This window comes from Peromyscus maniculatus, chromosome 14, assembly GCF_049852395.1.
Source record: "Peromyscus maniculatus bairdii isolate BWxNUB_F1_BW_parent chromosome 14, HU_Pman_BW_mat_3.1, whole genome shotgun sequence".
NCBI classification, from domain to species: domain Eukaryota; kingdom Metazoa; phylum Chordata; class Mammalia; order Rodentia; family Cricetidae; genus Peromyscus; species Peromyscus maniculatus.
Genome location: NC_134865.1, coordinates 86743640 through 86767145, shown reverse-complemented (window position 1 = coordinate 86767145; position 23506 = coordinate 86743640). Strand labels below are relative to the sequence as shown.

The 23506-nt window shown below is 40.5% G+C and overlaps 1 pseudogene; it reads left to right on the top strand.

The window, feature by feature from the left end:
• Positions 1-4212: 4212 nt before the first annotated feature.
• Positions 4213-21017, top strand: LOC102923387 (Ig heavy chain V region 3-6 pseudogene; annotated as a pseudogene).
• The last annotated feature ends 2489 nt before the right edge of the window (positions 21018-23506 follow it).

Genomic DNA, 23506 nt, shown 5'->3' with positions numbered 1-23506 from the left:
GGTTCACCAAAGTCATTTAATCTGTCAGTTTCTCATTCATTTTTATGTCTTAATAATATTCTATTGTATGAATAAGCCACATTTTATTTCTCTCCAGTATTTGATAGCTATTTGAGTTGTTTTAACTTTTTTACTATTAGCAACACACTGCTGTAAACCTTCATGTACATGTTTCATAGGTGCACATTTTCAGTAGTTTGAGGATATATTCCTAAGGGTAGAATTGTTGAGTAACAGAGTAACAATGTTTTGCATTTTGACCAACCACCAAACTGTTTTGCCAAAGTGGCACACCATTTTACAATCTCACCAAATCCTTGTTTTTAAGGCTCTGATTTTTGTACAAAAGCATTCAATCATTCTGTCAGACCAAACCAGAAAAAGTAAGCTATAGTTCAGAGCTGTTCTATTCCATTTACTATGCAAAGCCATTCTTGGCGTTTGCAACTCTCAGCCCTTTTGAGTATTCTTGCAGTGTTCACCTTTTTCTCCACCACTTTTTTTTTCTTCTTTTTTTTTTCTGGTTTATTTCTATCTATTACAAATGTATAAAAAATCCTCCATCAATGCTGCTGTTAGCAGCAGAACCTTGAGAAATATACCTTTAGTTTGCCTCAGAAAAGGAACACATATTGCACTGTAAAGTTTATAAAATTGGCGCAAAACATTGTGGTAATGTTACAATACCAGTTTTAAGAGTTCAGTGACTAATGGAGAGCCGATGGGATACATGCAGAACTGTGAAAGCGATCTCACTTAGCCAGCTGTACACGTAGACTGTAAATCTACATTCAGATCAATTCTGAACTAAAACTATCATCTCAGTTTATCTGTTGAGGTCAACCAGGAAACCCTAGAATATACCTTGATTTTTGCAAAAAACAAAATAGGGGGAGGGGTTTCTTCAGCATTTCAGTCCACGAGTAACAGTATCCTAACAGGCAAAGTGTTCTCTCACTGTCAACATAGAATGAACTGCTGCTGGAGGTCAACTTGGGATTTAATTTGCATTAGCACTTACATGCATAGTAGTCCAAGTTGTTGATCTCATGACTTTAAAAAGTAACTCTAAAAAAGTAAAATGGCCCTTCTTGGAAGACTAAAGAAAGACATCCAGCCACAGTTGTAAAAAGTCTCATCAAAACAATATACCCTTTTATGAATTACGCCTCAATTAAAAAAAAAAAAAGTAGCCCCAAATAAGAAGCAGCTCTGAAAAAGAAAATATAACTTAAGATATTTGAAAAAAAAAACAAGGTGAATACAGGTTCAAAAATAATTAAGATACATTTTCTTAAGGCTACCTAGAATTAGGCTTTAAAGAATTCTACCATTTCAAGTTTACTACTAGCTACTAGATACCCATTTACAAACAAGATGTTCACTTTTTTTGTTCCTTTATCAAAAGAAAAATCTACCTTCAGACTATGAGGGTGGTGATGGGGAGGGACTAGAAAACAAGATTCAAACAATCCCATGCAAATATCACATTTTTCAAATGGAAGAACTCCAAACTGCACTAGAAGTTCCAATCACTAAGACACTTTCCATTGAAATGATTTAAGTACAACTACATGGCACCAAGGTTTAGGCCTAACATAGGCCTGACAACCAAGTCCCTGTTCTCTGGAAGAAAAGCCTCAAAAGTCCCACTCAATTCCACATAACAATACTTCAAAGATCAATTAGGTTTTCCTTTCCTTAATATTTTTGTTTTCGACTTCTAATCTTAAAGACTAGATTAAAACTTAGCTCATTTCCCAGAAAGCATTGCTTCCCTTTGCTCCATGAAAGAGTCCACCAAGAACTCGTCCTCAAAACCATCTAGCCCCCAGCCTCCAGCCTGTGCTTGTGATGCATCTTTCTCAACATCAGCTTGATCTGCACTGACAATGATTGTCGAAGCCTAGAATTCAACATTTACAAATTGTCATTCACACACACAAAACACACTATTATCACACAACTTGTGTCTTGAGAGAATCTTCTGCTTTTTAAATCTTTAGCCTCCCAGTCAATCCCAAGTTCAACCAACTTTAACTAAAACTTCACTCAGAATTTCACCAAACTTTTCACCCACACATTAATGCTTGTCGTATCTTTCATCAACTGTCAAAATCTGAAGCCTGCTCAGAGATTGCCAGGTATAGGTGAGTTGAGACTATTGATATTGATGGATATTAATGACCAGTGATTGTTAATTCCTGTTATTTTTTGTGGTTGTGTTGTGTTGTCCTTCTTTGGTGTATGTTGGTGTGGGATTATCTATTGCTTGATTTTTCATGGATGTGTTTAGCTTCTTTGGGTTGAATTTTCCCTTCTAGTGCTTTCTGTAGGGCTGGGTTTGTAGACAGGTATTGATTAAATCTGGTTTTATCCTGGAATATTTTGTTTACTCCGCCTACGGTGATTAAGAGTTTTGCTGGGTATAATAGTCTGGGTTGGCATCCGTGGTCTCTTAGTGTCTGCATGAGATTTGTCCATGATCTTCTAGCTTTCATAGTCTCTATTGAGTAGTCTGGTGTTATTCTGATGGGTTTACCTTTATACGTTACTTGGTCTTTTTCCTTTGCAGCTCTTAATATTTTTTCTTTGTTCTGTGTGTTTAGTGTTTTGATTATTATGTGGCGAGGGGACTTTTTTTTTGGATCCAGCCTATTCGGTGTTCTATAAGCTTCTTGTATCTTCATAGGTATTTCTTTCTTTAGGTTAGGAAAGTTTTCTTCTATGATTTTATTGAATATATTTTCTGTGCCTTTGAGTTGGTATTCTTCTCCTTCTTCTATCCCTATTATTCTTAGGTTTGGTCTTTTCATGGTGTCCCAAATTTCCTGGACGTTTTGTGTTACGACTTTTTTGTCTTTAGTATTTTTTTTGACTGACGAATCTATTTTCTCTATCGAGTCTTCAGTGTCAGAGATTCTCTGTTCCATCTCTTGCAATTGGTTGGTTATGCTTGTTTCTGTAGTTCCTGTTCGTTTAGTCAGGATTTCTATTTCCAGCATTCCCTCAGCATGTGTTTTCTTTATTGTCTCAAATTCATTTTTCAGATCTTGGAATGTTTCTTTCATCTGTTTAATTGCTTTTTCTTGGCTTGATTTGATTTCTTCCCATTTTTTGTTCGTTTTTTCTTCCATTTCTTTAAGGGAGTTTTTTATTTCCTCTTTAATGGAGTTTTTCATTTCCTCTTTAAGGGAAGTTTTTATTTCCTCTTTAAGAGAGTTTTTCATTTCCTCTTTAAGGAAAGTTTTTATTTCCTCTTTAAGGCAGTTTTTCATTTCCTCTTTAAGGAAAGTTTTTATTTCCTCATTGAGGGAATGTTTTATTTCTTCTTTAAGGGCCTCTATCATCTTCTTAAAGTCATTTTTAGGGTTGATTTCTTCTGTTTCTTCTGTCATGGTATGTTTATGTCTTGCAAGTGTAGAATCACTAGGTTCTGATGTTGCCATAGAGGTCTTTATGTTGTTGCCTGTATTTTTGCACTGGCGTCTACTCATCTTTTCCTCTGTGCGGTGCAGGTGGTGGTGTCTGTGTCTGAGAATGCCTCTCTTGTTCTAATTTTTAGTCTTGGTTTTGTAGGGGTTCTTGGTTAAATTGGTGCTATTGGGCTGTTTCTTCAGGGACAGCTGATTTCAGTCGGTGAAGTATATACTTATGATTCTGGTGATCTGGTTTAGTAGCTGGGTAGCTCCTTCTTCTGTGTTCCCAGGTCACGTTTTGTTCATTTGTCAACTCCTCAGCTGATCTGTTTTCTTCAGACTTCAAACTGTAGGCATCTGAATCCTCTCCGAGATGGGTTTCAGCTGAGCAGGGTAGTCTCACCAACACCTCCAAGTTGTTGGGTTTCACAGGATCAGCAGTTGGGCCCTGGGTTGTCCCCAGACGAGTGTCCAGACTCGCCCTGGTTCCGACCCACGGAGATAGCCCCTTCCCCAAGTGTTGGGGCTAGGGGCGTCCCCGTTCCAAGCTGCGTCCGCCCCTCTCTGTCCCCGGGCCTGTCCACCCCTGTGGCCTGCCGCCACAGGCCCACCTGCGTCCACTTGTCTCAACTGCCGGGCCTGTATGTCCCTGTCAGCTGCCGCTGGGTCTGTCCACCTCTGCGGGCCACCAACGGGCCTGTATATCTCTGCCGGCTGCCGCCGCAGGCCTACCTACCTCTGCTTGTCACTGCTGCCGGGCCCATCCACCTCTGCGGGCCGCCACGGGGTCTGTATGTCTCCGCCGGTGCCGCTGGGCCTGTATGTCCCTGTCGGCCGCTGCCACCGGGCCGTCCACCTCCGCGGGTCGCCGACCTGCATCCGCCTGTCTCCGCCGCGTGGCCTGTCTATTTCTGTGGGCCGCTGCCGGGCCTGAATGTCTCTGTCAGCCGCCGGCGCCGGGCTGTCCACCTCCGTCTGCTTATCTCTGCTGCAGGGCCTGTCCACCTCTGTGGGTCGCCGCTGGGCCTGAATGTCTCCGCCAGCTGCCACCAGGTCTAAATGTCCCTGTCGGCTGTTGCCGCCGGGCCGTCCACCTCCACGGGCCGCTGCCACAGCCTACCTGCGTCTGCTTGTCTCCGCCATCTTGAATCGACTCACCAGCTTGCTTCTTAAGACCATTTGATTGAAAAGTCTTTTCCCAGCCTTTTATTCTTAGGTAGTGTCTATCTTTGAATTTGAGGTGTGTTTTTTGTATGCAGCAGAAAGATGGGTTGCACTTTCACATTCATTCTGTTAGCCTGTGTCTTTCTATAGGTGAATTAAGTCCATTGATACTAAGGGATATTAATGACCAGTGATTGTTCATCCCTGTTATCTTTTGGTGGTAGTGTGTGTGCACCCCTTCTTTGGGATTTACTGCTGTGGTATTATCTATTGCCTGTGTTGTTGTGGGTGTATCTGACTTACTTAGGTTGGAATTTTCCTTCTAGTGCTTTCTGTAGGGCTTGAATTGTGCATAAGTATTGTTTAAATCTGTTTTTGTCTTGGAATGTTTTGTTTACTCTGTCTATGATGATTGAAAGTTTTGCTGGGTATATTAGTCTAGGCTGGCCTCCATGGTCTCTTAGTGTCTGCATTACATCTGTCCAGGTCCTTCTGGCTTTCAAAGTCTCCATTGAGAAATCGGGTGTTATTTTGATGGGTTTGCCTTTATGTCACTTGGCCTTTTTCCTTAGCTGCTCTTAATATTCTTTCTTTATTCTGTATGTTTAGCTGCTTAATTATTGTGTGGCAATGGGACTTTTTTGGGTGGTCTAGTCTGTTTGGTGTTTTATAGGCTTCTTTTATCTTCCTAAGCATTTCCTTATTTAAGTTGGGAAAGTTTTCTTCTATGATCTTATTGAATATATTTTCTGAGCCTTTGAGTTGGTATTATTCTCCTTCCTCTATCCCTATTATTTGTAGGTTTGGTCTTTTCATGGTGTCCCAGATTTTTTGGACATTTTGTGTTATGAATTTTTTGGCATTGGTATTTTCTTTGACTGATGGGTCTATTTCCTCTGTGGTATCCTCCACACAGGAGATCCTCTCTTCCATCTCTTGTATTCTGTTGGTTATGTGCTGTGGATATTGTTTTATATAAATAAAACACTGGTGGCCAGTGACGAGGCAAGAAGTAGGTGGGACAAGGAGAGAGGAGAATTCTGGGAAGCGGAAGGCTGAGGGAGAGACACTGCAGCCACCGCCATGACCAACAGCATGTGAAGATGCCGGGAAGCCACCAGCCACGTGGCAAGGTATAGATTTATAGAAATGGGTTAATTTAAGATAAAAGAACAGTTAGCAAGAAGCCTGCCACGGCCATACAGTTTATAAGTGATATAAGCGTCTGAGTGATTATTTTATAAGTGGATTGTGGGACTGTGGGGCTTGGGGAACCTGGAGAGAAGCCCTCCAGCAACAAATGGCGCCCAACGGCTAGAGTTTCCACCTTAAACCTGAGAATATTTAATAACCAATTCTAAACAGAGCCAAAACCAGGTTCCTGCTTCTTGTCTCATACAGGCAGCTAGACGCCGCAAAACGCGGGTTTGAACACTGGCGGGTTCCTGGCGTGTGCGTTTGACCGGCAGTATGGCGGGAATGAGGGGTCTGCCAGAGGCACATTATACTTTGTAGTAGATTTAGTCTTTACCAGTATTTAAAAAAAAAAAAAGGTTTCTGGGCTACATGCTGCTTTGATAAAAGCTTAGACCCACTATTTCTGAGACTTGATGACTCCCAGAGCTGGCGGAAAACGTACCACTGCCATGTTGGGAAGCTGAAGTGGGCGGAGCCAGCCGCCACAGCGCTGTTTCAGGCTCAGAAGGATGCAGTTTAAAGCAATAGGTTCACAAAAAGACTGATTCAGATAACATCGTTTACAATGTGTATAAAATATACGCAGGCTTGAAAGAGACAAAAAAATTAATGTAAAAAGCCACGTAAAGATGAATATTACACAGACAATCTGGATTGTGTTGTCTTTGGGATTTTTAACTACAAAAAAACATTTGATCAAAAAAGATATTGAATTAAACCAATATGCATATTTTAAAGGTAACTTGACTTCAAAATTTGGATTTAAGGATATCTTGCTTTGGAAAAGAAGTTCTGCTTTTGTTTCCACAGAAAGCCAGAGGCTGTGGATTTGTTCCAGATTAAGATACATCAGGTTTCAACAGCCAAGACCCCCTGAAAGGTCTCCGATGACGCCATGGCCCAGATGATCCAGCATCCAGAGCGGATTCAAGGCAACTGGTTCAAACAATACAGCCTCACGGACTACCCCATAGGTCTAAAATTTTCTTTGCATCCCCATAAGATACAGCGCCCCCCTCCAGCAGGAAGTAGTAAGAGATGCTACGCCCAAATTCCCAAATATACCAAGCTGGCTTTAGAGCTGGAATTGGCTCACTCCCCCTCTAAACCCAGACATATTGCTTTTAAAAAAAAATGGTTAGTCAATTCTTGTGTCCCAAATCAGAAGAGCCCTCTGGTGTGGGACAGAGAAAACCAATATTTTTATTTAAAACAGATTGATTATAAATGTGATCTCTTTCTAAAAAAGAAAAGGGGATATAATATAGATATATAGGAGGATATAGAGATGATAAGATAAAAGGATAGATTAATTAACCTACTTTTAAAGAACAACTTGTTTAAAATGTTTTACATTGGTATAGATTTTAGTTTATGTTTAAAATGTTTTACATTGGTATGGATTTTAGTTTATTGATACAAACTTAAAGTTAATATTGTTATACTGTGTATATATATATTTCTATTCTTGTTTGAGGTATTATGTTTATGTAACTCATTTAAAATTGTAATGGATAATTAAAAATAGATTAATAATTAGTCATCTATGATAATCATATCTGTAGCCATGTTAGTTAAGTTTTCTAGGTATACATAGATATATTTCAGATAGATAGGTAATCTTCAAACACTTCATAGACCTAGAGAATATGGCATTTAAATAACTTAGAATTCTGTTGACGTGAGGCACAATTGCTCCTGGCTGCACCAATTGATCCCGAGAGAATGTTGGGCTTCTAAGACATTTCCATTTGGAAGTTTGTCTTTTGGCACAAAATGGCCTACTGGGCAAAGAACTGCCCTTGCCTTGATGGCTGACAGTACAAATGCAATGCTGTCCTTTCTGGACAAGCAGGACACAAGGAAAGTGACCACTGTACTCTGCCAAGACAGGGTAAGATGGTCTCTCAAAATTCCTGCTTCTGAAAATGGTCTGTCAGATATTCTAGGCCTGTAGCCAATCTAAATGCACCAACAATGCTGAGAAACATTAGGTGACTGTCCAGGCTGCCAGCTGTCTTGGTCTACTCTTGCAAGATTCCCGAAAGTTGCTTGCATCCATCTACCATTTCTCAGGTACCATTATGTTCCTTCTCAGGTCTTTGATGTGGTTGAAAACTAGATAGTTGTAATTTCCTCAGTTATGATAAAAGATAAGTTAGATATAAAACCTTAAACTCACAAATATAAGATAGATAGGACATCTTCTTTAATATTGTAACTATAATTCTTCCTTGGTAATTGTTTTGTTATATATAATTTTACCATGGTAAAGTTAAAACCTTCCTTTTAAAAAAAAAAAAGAAAAAAGGGCAAGTGCTGTGGATATTGTTTTATATAAATAAAACACTGGTGGCCAGTGACGAGGCAAGAAGTAGGTGGGACAAGGAGAGAGGAGAATTCTGGGAAGCGGAAGGCTGAGGGAGAGACACTGCAGCCACCGCCATGACCAACAGCATGTGAAGATGCCGGGAAGCCACAGCCACGTGGCAAGGTATAGATTTATAGAAATGGGTTAATTTAAGATAAAAGAACAGTTAGCAAGAAGCCTGCCACGGCCATACAGTTTATAAGTGATATAAGCATCTGAGTGATTATTTTATAAGTGGATTGTGGGACTGTGGGGCTTGGGGAACCTGGAGAGAAGCCCTCCAGCAACAGTTATGCTTGCATCCGTGTTTCCTGTTCATTTACTCGGATTTTCTATTTCCAGAATTCCCTCTGTTTGTGTCTTCTTTGTTGTTTCTATTTACCTTTTCAGGTCTTGAACTGTTTCCATCACCTGTTTCATTGCTTTTTCATTGTTTTCTTTAAGGGATTTATTGTTTTCTTTCACTTTTTTATTTGTTTTTTCCTCTAGTTCTTCATAGAATCCTTCCCATTTTTTGTTTGACTTTTTCTCATTTTCTTTATTGATTTCCTCCACTTTTTTGTTTATCTTTTTCTCAATTTCATTTTTTTTCTTGAAAGGCATCTATCATCTTCATGATGCTATTCTTAAGGTTGCTTTCTTCTCCTTCTTCCACCTTGTGATGTTCAGGTCTTGCTGTTGGAGGAGGGCTAGGTTCTGGTGATACTGTATTGCTCTTTATGTTGTTGTATGTACTTCTACCTTGACGTCTGCCCATTTCCTCATCTAATAGGTATGAGGAGTCTATGTCTGAGTGAGTTGCTCTTTGTCCACTCTGTGTTTGCTGTGTCTGTGTCTCAGGGGGCCCTTCTGGGTCTAATCTTAGCTCTTGGTCTGATTGGAGCAGGCAGCTTCCTTGTCTCAGTGAGCTGCTCTTGGGTTCCCTCAAGCTAGTTGATTCTGTGACTCAAGGATTCATTCTTAGTCTTATCAGAGCTCTTGGTACAGTAAGAGCTGAAAGATTCCATGATTCAGAAAGCCTTTCTTAGTCCAATGAGAGGTGGTGGATTCTAATTCTCAGAAAGCCACTCTTGGTCTAATGAGGGCTGTCTCCTGTGTTTACACTTGGTCCAATGACGGCTCTTTGTCCAATGAGAGCTCTCTTTCCCTGGGCTGGATGGACGCTCTCTGTGCCAGATGGGAGCTCTCTGGGCCTAATGGGAGCTCTGGGCTGGATGAGAGCTGGGAGTTGGTCTCCAAGCCTCATGAAGTGGTGGGGGGGTCTCAGGCAGATGGGTATGGAGGCAGGGCATGTAGATTGCAGGTCCACGGGCAGGGGGGGGGCGGGGGCTGGAGAAGGGGAACCTTCCTGAAAGAGCCCTGCCCAGTGGTTGGCAACTGGGGCCTAGTTGGGTGAGTCTTCCCCAGGAATGGCTGGGTCCCAGGGATGGGATGTAGGGGCAGGCCTCCCTGGATATAAACCCAGTCACTGACCTCTGGGATGGATGTGAACTCTGGGATAGATGGGAGGTGGTGGTTGGTTTCCACAGGGCAAGGATTTTATGAGGTCAACTGTGCATGGTTCTGGTCTAAGGACTTTGCTTTAAGGTAGTTATTCACTGCCAAATTTGGGATTATTTGTACAAAAAGTACACCATTTTGCATTTTGATTAAAAGCATAATATTAAACAAATATGCATGTATTTACAATGATAATTCATATTTTTAAATGTGTCAGTGAAGAAATCACTTGTAACAGAGCAAAGAACTATAAGTTATGTGTGCAGATACATTTGTGCCTGCATCATCAGTGTTTGATCTGTGATTGGTGATCTCATCCTACAGAGTTTTATGAAAATGGAAACCTAACCCAAGTGTAGACACTAAAACACAGTGCCTCATCCAAGGGATAAAATCAAATTAGGAGATAGGTGACCTTATAGCATATGCTCCCTATTCAGTTAAAAAGATTGACACACAGTTCTGTGATGCTTTTTTTTTCAAATTATGAATGACCACTAGGGAAATTCTAGGCAAACCGAAGATGAGACATAATGTGTGAAAATATCCCTGAAACTCTCAGAATCACAAAGAAGGTGGCACAGTGTGCATGGTGGTGGGAGTCCCTAAAATCCTGCACTGGCTGTCTCTATGGTGTTAGGACCTGGTTTCCCTAAGGCCACCCACAGCCCAAAGATCAGGCATAAAGAAAAAGGGACTCAAATATGAGATTTCCAGAGATGAAGAAGTAGATGGACATCCAGCCAGGCTAGCCAGGACTCAGAGATTTTCCTCTATTATAAGGAATCTCTAATAATGGCCATGCCTCCAACTAAACAGTGCAAAGTTTTCCTGGGAGGATGTCACAGTCTGGAGGATGAAGGAAAGAGAGGAGGCCATCTTCATGTTCACAGAGCAATGTCTGGATGACAGGATCCACATGATTTCTGATTTTTCTGGGAGTGGGTTAAGAAGGTAGGTATCAAGAAAATTTCCCTGAGGTTCGTGCTGCTAATTCTTCTGATCAACACCAGAGAAAACACCATGTCTAGGCAGGAAAATTGACCTGTATTCTCTTCCCCTTTTATATCATCTGACGACTCCCCCAAGAAGAACAGAACCAGCACCCAGTCTTAGACTGAAAGCTGATCCCTTATCTTTACACAGGAGTATCCATCAAAGTACGTGTGTTCTGGACTTGCTTTTCTGCCTGATGGCTATTCCCTACAGTGAATGTCATAGCATTTAAGGACAAGAAACTGGGCATGTAGCCCTAGTTTTTTTGGGATTGATGATGCACTGTCATCAATTCTCAGATGCACTGCCCTGGGATGTTTTGCACGAATCAGGTCTGGCCTCATGAAAACCTTGCCAACTTTGTCATTCACCTGTACTGTCTGGTTTCTGTGTAACAAATCATCGCATTCACTGGGTCTAACAGCACACAAGAAATGGTTAGAATATGCTGGCACCATACTATGGACTATTGGAGACACAGTTTGTAATTGGGACTTCCAGCAGCAGTATCAGTAAGGATACCTCCAATATCGAGGTTTCCTTAAATCTGCAGTCTACCATGTCTGACTGTGCCAGCAACATGGGAGGAGACTTCAGTGTGAACACAAACACAAACCTCACTACAGAGGAGATCTGGGAAAAACAAAGGCATTTAAGAAGTGAGTAGCCTACTCAGAACTTCTAATTGCTGCTCACATCATAGGCAGTTCTGAAATGCCGCCATGTGCTTCCTCACAAACAAGCATATGTCTGTTTATATTTTACAATATGTGGTTTCCTCTTCCTGTTCAAAAAATCTTCCAGAGACCCTTGGATATGTCATATTCTATGCGAATTTCTATTTGCTTAATTTCTAATAAGCATATCATTATTTCACAATGGTGCATCTAAGATATCCATTTGCCTCCTGCCTTCAGGTGAAATAAACATAAACACAAGAATAAAACTTTCCATGTTTTCCACAAAGGTCTATAATTTTAAGACTTGGTGATGATGAGTTCAGTTGGAAATCACAGGAAAATTTAAATAATCTAAAATAATTTCAATTTATTTCCTATGGTAGGACATAGAAGCAAGCTCTTTCCTGAGTGAATGCTATTACTGCAGATAGATGGGAAAACAAGATGTGTCCTGTTTCCTGTTTCCAATGTGTTAATGCTCCAATATAGTAGAGGTAATTAAATTTTTTCAATCAATGCATATTAGAAACTTGAATCCTAGTAATGATTAATTTGCAACCCAATGTCCCATGTAATGATTTCTTTGAAGATGGTTCTTATACACTGGGCTTGTGAAAAAGTCTAAGGGACCATTGTGCACATGTCAACTGATGTCATCTACTGTCTGTCCTAACTCTATTCCATTGGCAACAGATTTTTCCTTATCACAATTTTCTGCTTTCTGGTGTTTCTTTGTTAATGTTGGCTTCATGCTTAATGTAATGGAACTCATTGTTGCTTCTGAACCTAGGGAAATTGAAATGTTTTACCTGTGAATTAGAGAAGTATCACTGGGAGAAGCGATGGGTTTTTCTTTGTTAGTTCATTTGGGTTACAGATTTTAGTTATCTGTAAAAGGAAAGAGAGTCTCCTTGTGCAGACCTGAACCTTGTCTAGCTTCTATTATGTTAACAGGTTGTCTTAAGATAGTTTGGGAAACAAACAGACTATAGTATATGGGTTTACCGAGAACAAGATCTACACAACTCATTGAACAGCACAATATGAAGATAAAACCTAAGGGGTCCATGGTCTGTTTTCTAATGGCAGTGTGAAGGTCAGCCCACATGGCAGCTATTGACCTATGATGACCACAGTGGACTTGCATGTTGATCACACTCTGGACACAAGGAATGTTTAGATTAACCTCTCAATATTCTCCATGTATACTTAAGAAAAGAAATAAATATATGAACAATATTTAATTAATAAGAAATCAACATTTTCGTAGGATGTGGGCAAAATAATAATTCAACAATGCTATGAGGACAGTTGTTACTAACCTTGTAAGCACCAGCAGTTACTTAGTGAGCCAGGATTTCGTGATTATGGTCGGTGAGAACTGAATTTAACTAGGCCAGAATGGACAGGCCACAGCAAGGCTAATGCTGTGACAAGTTTATTGTATCCACTCAGACTTTCAAGGCTCTTATGAAAAACAATGTAACAGTAGTTTCTAGGATCATTAAAATGGTACATAACAGGATACTATGGTGTTTGTAAGTTATATGGATATTAAATATAAACACTTATGATCAATTTTCTTATCAAGCTTCTATATGATTTGAAGACTTCTAGGAAACATTGAGAAACAGAGATGGGCCTGAAATGTTCACCACCAGCAAAAGCAGTTTAGTTCATCAAGAACTGAAAGGCACACAGTGCCCCAGGAGCACTAACTTGGAAACCTATGACATGTGCCTCTTAAGGCAGCAAGACTAGAGCAACTGCATGGTCCTCTTTAAATATGGTGAGCCAAGCTAAACAAGAGGCTTCTTTTTTTCCTAGGCACAGTTATTTGGCATGTTGTAATACTTTGTAATAATTCTATAGTACCAGTGGATAGTGTGGAAAGGATACAAATGCTACCATGGAAGATCATGGCATTATGAAGAATATTAATAATGATATAGGCACTTAAAATCAGTTTCTCCATATCCATTCATTATCTCCAGTAAAATTCATCCCTGTGGCTGAACTCTCTGAGCACCAAAGTAGAATGGATGTGTCACTGCTCAAGACAGACAGAGAAGCTTGAGTGTAAGCCATGGCATCCTAACCTGCAGGGGAGCTCAAGAACAGCATGGGAAAAATGGAGCCAATAATCAGCAGAACAGAAGTGAGATGAGGTGTGGACACAGTAGCTTCTCTGGACACTTTTCTTAAAGTCTACCAGCTGAATATCACCTGCTGCAGTCTCCAATTTTCTATTTTTTTAATCCAGACTTCATTTTTCAAACACAGTAGAAATTCCTTGTCAAATATTGCACAGATTTTTATTTTCTTATTTATTTTATTATGATTTATTTATTTATTTATTTATGAGTTTTGCAAAACATGTTTTTCCATACAATGTATTCTGATCAATTTCTATACCCAACACCTTTCAGATCATTGCCATGTTCTCACCATTTAACTAGATGAAATTTCTTTCTCTGTATAGAAAACAAACATAAGACAAAAAGAAAAGGACTTAGAAAAGAAGCAAATAAAGAAAAAAGCTGGAGGAACACACACCTGCAAAGTTCTAGACAAACAAATTTTAATTACTTGTACATTAAAAACTTTACAAATTCTCCTAATATATGAGTTTTTGAAATTTTCATACACATTATCTATAGTGGGAATCTATAGTGAGATAAGGCCTTGATTATATCCACAGAGCCTGCATAGGTCTCAGGTATGGCTACTGCCTCAGAGAGGATTAGTATTTTGACCTCAGCATGCTGCTGTCTGACCTGAAATTCCTCTACCTCCTTCTTCTCCAGTTGGACTAGATCCTTATCTAAGAAGAACCATGACTCATAAATATGCAAATAATGTGAATGTATGGTGGTAAATACAGAGATGTCTACATGCTACAACAACATATGATCAGTGTTCTCTCCACAGTCACTGAGCACACAAGGTCCTCACCATGAAATGGAGATGGATCATCCTTTTGTTGATAGCAGTAGCAACAGGTAAAGAGCTCCAATGTTCCTGACTTGAGGAGGGGCCACACACTCAGGTCACTATAACATCCACTCTGCCTTTCTCTCCATAGGTGTCCACTCCTAGGTCCAGCTACAGCAGCTTGGGGCTGAGCTGAGGAGGCCTGAGGCCTCAGTGAAGTTGTCCTGCAAGGCTTCTTGCTACACCTTCCCTAACTATTCCATGCACTGGGTGAAGCAGAGGCCTGAACAGGACCTTCAGTGGATTGGATGGATTGGTACTTGAGGTGGTAATACTTGCTATGCACAGAAGTTCCAGGGCAAGGCCAGGCTGACTGTAGATAAGTCCTCCAGCACAGCCTACATCTGAGGCTCTGAGCAGCCTGACATCTGAGGACTCTGCAGTCTATTACTGTGCAAGACTCTGTTGTAACCCACATCCTGAATGTGTCAGAAAATCTAGAAGAATAGAAACCTGTCTTAGGACTGAAATATCAGAGAGATTGGCCTAGATACTTGATCAGAAATAATCATTCCCAGTGTGCATTGTTCAGCAGCCAGCTCTTCACAGTCCTATAGAGTGTTTGTCAACATTTCAAAAGGACATCACAGAACAAAGTAATGCTGATTCAGGATGCTCCCTAAAGTACTCCATACCTTGACTATATCTTTATCAATGACCACCTCTGCTGACATGCTTCTTCCATAATGAAACAAAATCATAAACCTCTGGTAACATATTACACACACACACACACACACACACACACACACACACACACACACACACACTTGTGTGTGTGTCAACAGGTTATATAAATAAGAACCTGTGACTAGAAAACCCAAATATTTTCCCACCTGACCTGGCTTCTCTCACATACATTAGCAACCTCAGGTTGAGACTTCAATGGAAAGTCTGTTTTCCTGCAAGTACGTTTATTTTCCAGCTGTAAATTAATATCACAGTTCATCATTACCCTACTTTATCCTCTGGGCCATTTCAATCAGATCACCTGACAATCAGGAAGTATCTTCTGAACCAATAAAAATGGATAGAATTTCCTTGTCCTCCAAGGCCTAGAGCCCTCCCTCTCTCAAGTGTACAACATAAACTGTCAACACCATCATGAACTCTATTGTTACAAATAAACCATTGTCAGGATAGAAATGAAAGAGGGGCTTCTCTACCTGTGAATTCGGGGGACTCCTCAACAGAAAGATGAATACTGGTATGAATGTTGGGTTGTTGTCAGATTTGAACTGCATGAATGCATGCACGTTTCATAGTGCTGACTTCTGTGAGGAAAGCCTAGATTCCTCAAGGAGTGTGAAAGCTTGCATCCTCCACAGAATTGGACCTCTTGACTTCCCTGATGTACCACAGTCAAACAAGTTTCCTAAGACAACATTTCTGACCTTTACAGTCTTGCTAAGAGATTAAAAATCTGTCTACAAACATTTCAGAAGAATACCTACACAGGAATGAGATTCATCAATTGGAGACCATGTTCTGTCAAAGTAAACAGTTAGGGACACAGTCTGATATGGAATATTATTATTTTCAAATGACATCAAGTTTATATGATCAATAACATTGCTAAATATCTTTGCTGTGAGACAACAAAAACTAAAACCAAAACAAATTAGTTACACAGAGCCTGAGGAGCAGGTGCTGAGGCCAGCAAGGGTGTTTCCTGACTCTACTCAGAGGTGATTCCTCTCATTTAACCACATACAAGGCTCAGGAAACCATTACCAAGAAAAACAAAAGATCTGACATGGAGAAATTCAGTTAGTTCCTACAATCTTTGTCACTCTCCTGGCAATGCTCCAATAACAGAAATGACCCAGTTCAAAGGCCCTCAACTGGAAAACTAGGAACTAACAATCTGGTCTCACAGAGAGGCAGTTTCAAGGCTCTTCACGATGAAACTCACCCCGTTCAGTATAAGAGTGTCATGTCCTATGGAGGGGACAGGCATGGTTAGATGGAAGGACATCAGAGCAGGGCCCAAGAGTGAAGGCTCTAGATTCCCCTCCACCTTTTGGAATCATAGACATGGTTCCTTTACTACTCTGAAAATGTTTTAAAATAGTGACCTGATGTGTAGGAGTGCTACATCCAACACAGCTGACTCCAGACTAGCAGTAAATATAAACAGAAAAGTTAAGCCTTTTAGAGGTTGTTCACAGAAGAATAATAGTATATAGAATTTATTTATCATTCTTTTTCAATACTGGGTATCACACACCAGATTTTGCATGAAAGAACACTAAGCCACTCCTTTGAAAACTATTTCTTCAATTATGTATCTGGATTCAACATTCATAGACCTTTGCTAATCCTTCTTAATTATTGACATTGTATTATACTGGTTTCAGTGTGGCAAATAAGCAGAGTGGGGTCTCTGGTCAAAAACAATAAAATAAGATGTTAAATTATATCACAATTGTGTAATAAACAATAGATACTTTTTAAATATTTCTCTATTACTTAGTATTGTGTCTTTCCTTTGCTCTAGGCATTCATAGGTCTAATAATTCCACCATAAACTCATTATACCGAGGCAGGGGGTTATAAAATCTATCTCAGCAGGCTTCTTATGTCACACAGAAGTTATACTTGTGGTATTGGCAATGACAGAAGCAGACCATTGACACAACTCAGAGAAGCTGACAGGGAAAGGATCCATTCACAAGTTCCACACCTTGCCAGAATTTCACTGATGGGACATTATAAAGGAGCAGACAATGATCAGGAAGGTTCTAATTCCAACCTCAATTGCTGTGTCGTTCCTAACTCTGTTTCTCTTCCGTGAGGCTCTGATCCTCAGAGGGAACTAGCAGCAGTGCTAGTGCTCCAGCAGACAATTGTGAGCTGACAGTTTTGTTAATGGTCACATACACAAAGGACAGAGTAAACATATCAAGAATGGTATAGTGTGAAACTCAGTATAAACACAGAAATGTGGTTCTTCCCTGATTTCTTGGCACAACCTGTAGAGATCTATCCTAATCCTTTGAAAGGCCAAGAATAAATTTATTCTATACACAGGCAGCAGGGGTCGTTTGAGAAACTTCATGGTTTTTTCCTGTGATGGAAACAATTATTACACAATTGGAATACACACTTTTTACAGTTTTCAACATTCTCATCCATCAGAGAAATACAAATTAAAGAAAAAGTTTCATATTTCATCTTATTGCAGTAAGAATGACATTTACTGAGGAAACAGATGACACCGAATGTTGATGATTCAATGGAGAAACAGGAACCATAATGCATGGTTAGTGAGAGTGTGAACTGTTGCATTTCCTATTAAATTTTGTCTGTAATTTCCTCTAAAAGCTAAACATAGAAATGTCACATGACCTAACTACATTGTTCCTGAGCAGATGCCTATGGACTCTCTACTGCAAAGATACCAGGTCATTTTTATTCAGTGTTGTCCTCTTCCCAGCATTTAAGTGCTTGAATCAGCCTAAAGGTACACCAGCTGATGAATGGACAATAAAGATGTGGTTAAAGCTTGTCTTCTGTTCTGTGGAGGAACCTGCATGACTCCATTTTAAAGGAAGCCACCATTATGCTGTATTTTTAAAAATAAATTTTAATTTACTATGACACTTGAGTTTCCTTCTGGTTCCTTGAAACAGACCTTCCCAAGCCCATGACCTTTATTTGTTTTTATAATACCCTGGACCATCCCTGACCCTACCAGTATCCTCCTAATCAAATGGTGGGTGGCAACATGAGTATTTTTCAGTTTTTTTGTAAATCCTTATTGCACCATTATCTCACTTCTGTAAAATTACTCATGATATTACTCCTTAAAATAGGCCCAAGAGGTGGGTTTAGGGCTGCTCTCTTTAACCTGACAAGATTCAGTCCCAGGCCAGCTCTTCTGTTCACCCAAGTAAAAATCTAGCTTACTTCAAATTTGGCTCAAATTAGTAGTGGTCTTATTCTTGGCATTGGGATTAACACTATCTGGACAAGCATTCAGATTCATGCTCCTTTTCATTAAACTTGTAATATCTCTCATGGCAGATTCAACAATCACACAGGATAGCCAATTATATTTCTAACAAAACAGTTAACTTAACATATCTAATTGCTCATGAAAGTTATGATCCCTAGTCTGTGAACAGAAATGTTGGGTGTCCTTAGTGATGCAGTATCCTTTGAATTCATGTTCCTATTCTTGAGCCTACTGTCAAGAATGAATCATGCATGGTCAAAATTGAAAATGTAACATGAACATAAGCTACAACTCCTTTATTTATAGTGGTAACTGGTGTGCAAGATATGCTAGGTCAATGATGGTAAAAAGCTTGTGGGAGTAACCATCATTATTGGTTTTCATGGTCCTTACAAGAAATAGAACACTACACTATACAATTTGAGTGAGCAATAATCTTAGATAAGATAGCCAGGAACCTAGAATAAAAATAAATATTGTTCTATAAAAGAAGATTGCAATAAAATGACTCCCAATGACATTCTGCTACACTCAAAGAACAGTGCTTTGCTCCTCCATGATGAGAAAAGCTTCCCACTGCAGCACTTGGGAACACATATAGAGACCCACAGACAGACAATATTCTGAGAGTGGAGACCTAGGACACTCAGCACTATATGAGAAGTCTTCATCAAATTCCCTCGGGGTGGTGGAACACTAAAGTAGAGGAGAAAATAATATAAGAGCCAGAGGGATTAGACCCACCAAAGAAATAAGGCCTCTAAAACAACAGGATAGTTGCACATATATATTCAGAGACTGAGGTTTTATGCACAGGGCCCTCATGGTTCTGCAGCAGGTGGCATCCTAGAGATGAAAGAGGAAGAAGATACTGTGCCCATTCCTAACACAAAAGCTACCTCCAGTTGAGAACCACTTCCAAATTAAAACTCACTTTTCTCTAAGGGAGTCTCACTGAGCAAACCAACTACTCTTAAGCACAGGCTGGATGTGTAGCAGTAGATGGCCATCAGAAATCAAATAACAATGCATTTTTGGAGATTCCTTGACTCATAATATCACATGGCTTTTTATCATTTTATTATTTATTTATTATCCAAAAGTTCCTCTGCCTATATAGTACAGCTTCTAATTTAATGTTTTTTATGGGCGTCCAGAGTATGTAAATCAGGAGGTCTCTGAATCTTCACCAGTTTCTTAGCCCTGCCTTGGTCTCTCTTTCTTCTGTTTGTTTTATTTGTCTGGTTCTGATGCATTAGCTTTTGCTTGATCTCATCTTATTTCATTTTATTATTATTCACTAGAAGCCTGTTTGATTTCTAAAGAGACACAACAAGATGGGGTATCTGGATCGGAGGGCAGGTGGGAAGATTTTGGAGTTGAAGAGGAAGGAGAAACTGTAATCAGGATATAGTCTATGAGAAAAATGTATATTCAATGAAAAAAGCCTTACTATAAGTAAAGATTACTAGGAAATGAGGAAAGACAGAAGGACTAGTATTATGGCCAAACACACATGATGTAAACTGCAAGAGGAACCCCATTTGTACAGAAACCTGAAGAAGAAGAATAATTTCCAATGTATTTTAATCATTGGTCTCTGTGGATGGGCTATCTCACACCTACTCCCACGATACTGTCACATGTCTAACCCAGGTGGTCTGTAAGCCAGGACAGTATAAACAATGAATGGGATCCCTGAGTGAGGATCAAAATGTGCAGAGTTCCCATCTTCTCCTCTCATTGTGTGTTTCTTCTACATTTTACTGATTAGATAGAGAAAGAAGTATATGTAGACCCTGTAAAAAAATATGACAGTGTGCCAATGTTCTAGCAAACATGGAAACCCATCTCCTGGATAGGAAAAAGGCCAGCTTACTAACCAGAAAGCAGGGAACTCAGGAACCAAGTGTGAAAAGAACATTGGCACTGACATGTGACAGAAAAATAAATACAGTAGGAAAAGAATGTAGTTTAGGAGGTTGGACTAGGATGTGGAGGTTGATCATGCCAAGGTGTGTTTCCTGTGATCCCTGTAGTCCTCATGCTTTCTTGCTCCAGATTCACACTACAGGAAGTCAGGTACAGTGGTGGGCACAGTGTAACAGACAAATGGAGTGATATCTACCCTCCCCATTTATAAAGACAAGGTTGACTCCCCACATGCAAATGCATCTTCTAGCTCTAAGTTAAATCTTCTCCTTGACTGTGGGAGCTCGCATCTCTCTCATAGGAGGCTGACCTCTGAGGAAGAGGAGGTGTAGCCTAGAAGATGACACTGTTGGGGCTTCTGTGTCTGGTGACCGCCCTTCCTGGTGAGTGTTACCATTTCATACATGTGTCCATGAGGGGTTGTGACAACCTGTGATTGACAGAAATGTCTCTTCTTGTCTGAAGGTATCCTGTCCCAGGTACAGCTTCAGGAGTCAGGACCTGGCCTGGTGAAGCCCTCTCAATCACTGTCCCTCACCTGCTCTGTCACTGGTTACTCCATCACCAGTGCTTACTACTGGCACTGGATCAGACAGTCCCCAGGGAAGAAGCTGGAGTGGATGGGGTACATAACTTATGCTGGTGGCACCGGCTACAACCCATCCCTCAAGAGCCGCATCTCCATCACCAGAGAAACATCCAAGAACCAGTTCTTCCTGCAGCTGAACTCTGTGACCACTGAGGACACAGCCACATATTACTGTGCAAGAGACACAGTGAGGAGACTTCAGCATGAGCCCTGACACAAACCTCCCTGCAGAGGAGCTCTGGACCAGCAGGGGGCGCTGAGCTCTTACCAAGTCCAGGAATTCAGAGCTGGAAGGAAAAACTGGTTTTCTCTGTTTTTGCTTCTCACTTCCTAAGGTCAGAGAGGCTTTGGGGTCATTTTTCTCTGATTATGAAAAAATGTGTTTTTTCCCCTAAAGTCACATTTGCCTGTTTCTCACTATTGCTCTCAAGATGCTGTACGTGGTAATATATTCTGTCCCTTTGGTTGTGAATCTCTCCTTTACCAGCTGAGCCTCTGGTCTTAGGAAATTTTTTTAAAATTAAAACATCTTTGTGAACGTCAGCTGACCTTGGCATTGCATTAATTGTCCAAATTAGAAATAAATTCTACTTTGTTTTCTCCATACCTTTCACACTCAGATACATCTATATGTCAGAGAACTTCTAGATTATTGACACAAAGCATTTGCTATTATGCATAAGGAGTATGTAATGCATTTAAATGGGGTCCATGCATCACTGCAGCTCTATTACCAAACCTGTAGTACAGAGCAGGTCAACTGTGAATGGCTGAGGTACAATGACTCTGCTCTAGGAGTTCTACTCACTCCCAAAGTTGGGATATTTTGTACAAAAATACATACATTTTCATTGTGGTTCAAACATCATATTAAAAAATACTCATGCGTTTATACTGATAATTATGATTTTTAAATATGCCAGTGAAGAATCCACCTGTGATATAGAATACAACTATAAGTTATATGTGCAGATATACCTGGGCCTGCACCATTACCGTTTAATCTGTGATTTGTGATCTCCTCCTATGGAGTTTCAAGGGAATGGAAACTGAATCCCAGTACCAACACTAAAACACAGTGCCTCATCCAAGTGATAAAATAAAATCAGCAAAGTAAGTGGACTTAGAGCATGTGCCCTCTCTTTAGTTAACAAGGTTGACATTCAGTTCTGTGATGTTTGTCTAGTTCTGAATGACCACTAGGGAAATTCTAGATGAACCACAGATGAGATATAATGTGTAAAAATATCCCTGAACTCTCAGAATTCCAAAGATGATGTCACATTGTGCATAGTGGTCAGCGTCCCTACAATCCTGCACTGCACAGCAATCTCTCCTTTGTGCATACATGTTTTCTGTATGGCCACCCACAACCAAAAGAACAGGCATAAAGAATCAGGGACTCAAATATGAGATTTCTGGAGATGAAGAAGTAGATGGTCATCTAACCAGGCCAGACAGGACTCACAGACTGTCCTCCATTGGGAGGATTCTCTAATGACGGCCATGCTTCCAACTAAAAGGTGCAAAGTGATGGGAGGAAGTCACAGCCTGGAGGATGAACAAAGGAGAGGAGGCCATGTTCATGTTCATTGATATGTGTAGATGGCAGGATCCACATCATTCCTGAGTTGTCTGGGAGTTGATTAAGACGGCAGAGAATCAAGAAAGTATCATCTTTTAGATGCTCCAGCCACTGCACCGTGAAGAATAACACCCAGATTTCAGACTGAAAGCTGAGCCCTGGCTGAGGTGCCCTTCTCTCCTTTAAACAGGAATTTCCATCAAATATGTGTGTCCTGGAACTGCTTTTCTGCCTGGTGACTGTTCCCTACCATGAGTGTCACAGCATATAAGGAAAGGAAACTGGGCATGCGGCTCATAGTTTGCGTTTATGATTGATGGTGGTTTTCACTATTCCTAGGTACACTGTCCTAGATGTAGCTGCAGGAATCAGGTTTGTCCTCATAAAATCTTTGCAGACCCTGTCACTGGCCTCTACTGTCTGGATTCTATGTAAACAGCCATCATAGTCACTGGGTCATCACATTCACAGTACCCAAGAAATCCTTAGAGTATGCTGGCACCATACCAGGGAGTACTGGAGACACAGTTTGTAACTGGGTTTTCTACTCCAGCATCCGTATCAGTTGGCATACAATCGATAAACAAGTTTCCTTAAATCTGCACAGTCTTCTATGTCTCACTGTGCCAGAAACAATGGAGGAGTCTTCAGTGTGAACTCAGACACCAATCTCCCTACAGAGGAGCTTGGCGCAACAGTGGCACTTAACAACTACAGAAGCTACACAGAACTACTAGATGCCCTACACATCATAGGTAATTCTGAACTTCCACCATGGGCTTCCTCAGGGACAAACTTGTACATGAATTCTAATTGGTCTTCATAATAAAAACCCAGAGTCAGATATAGAGGTAAATGCTGAAAGATCAGAGACACAAAGGAGCAACCATCCAGAGTCAACTTTTACATCACCAACTCCTCAGCCAATAGAGAGCAAGCTCCAGTCTCTGCCTGCCTTATATTCCTCTCTCTGCCCAGCCATATCACTATCAGATTCTTCCATGGGCTGGGGTTAACGGTATATGCCAACACAGCCAGGCCTCTATGGTTAACTAGTGAGTAGCTCTGCCCTCTGACCTCCAGGCAAACTTTATTTGTTAGAGCACAAATATCACCAC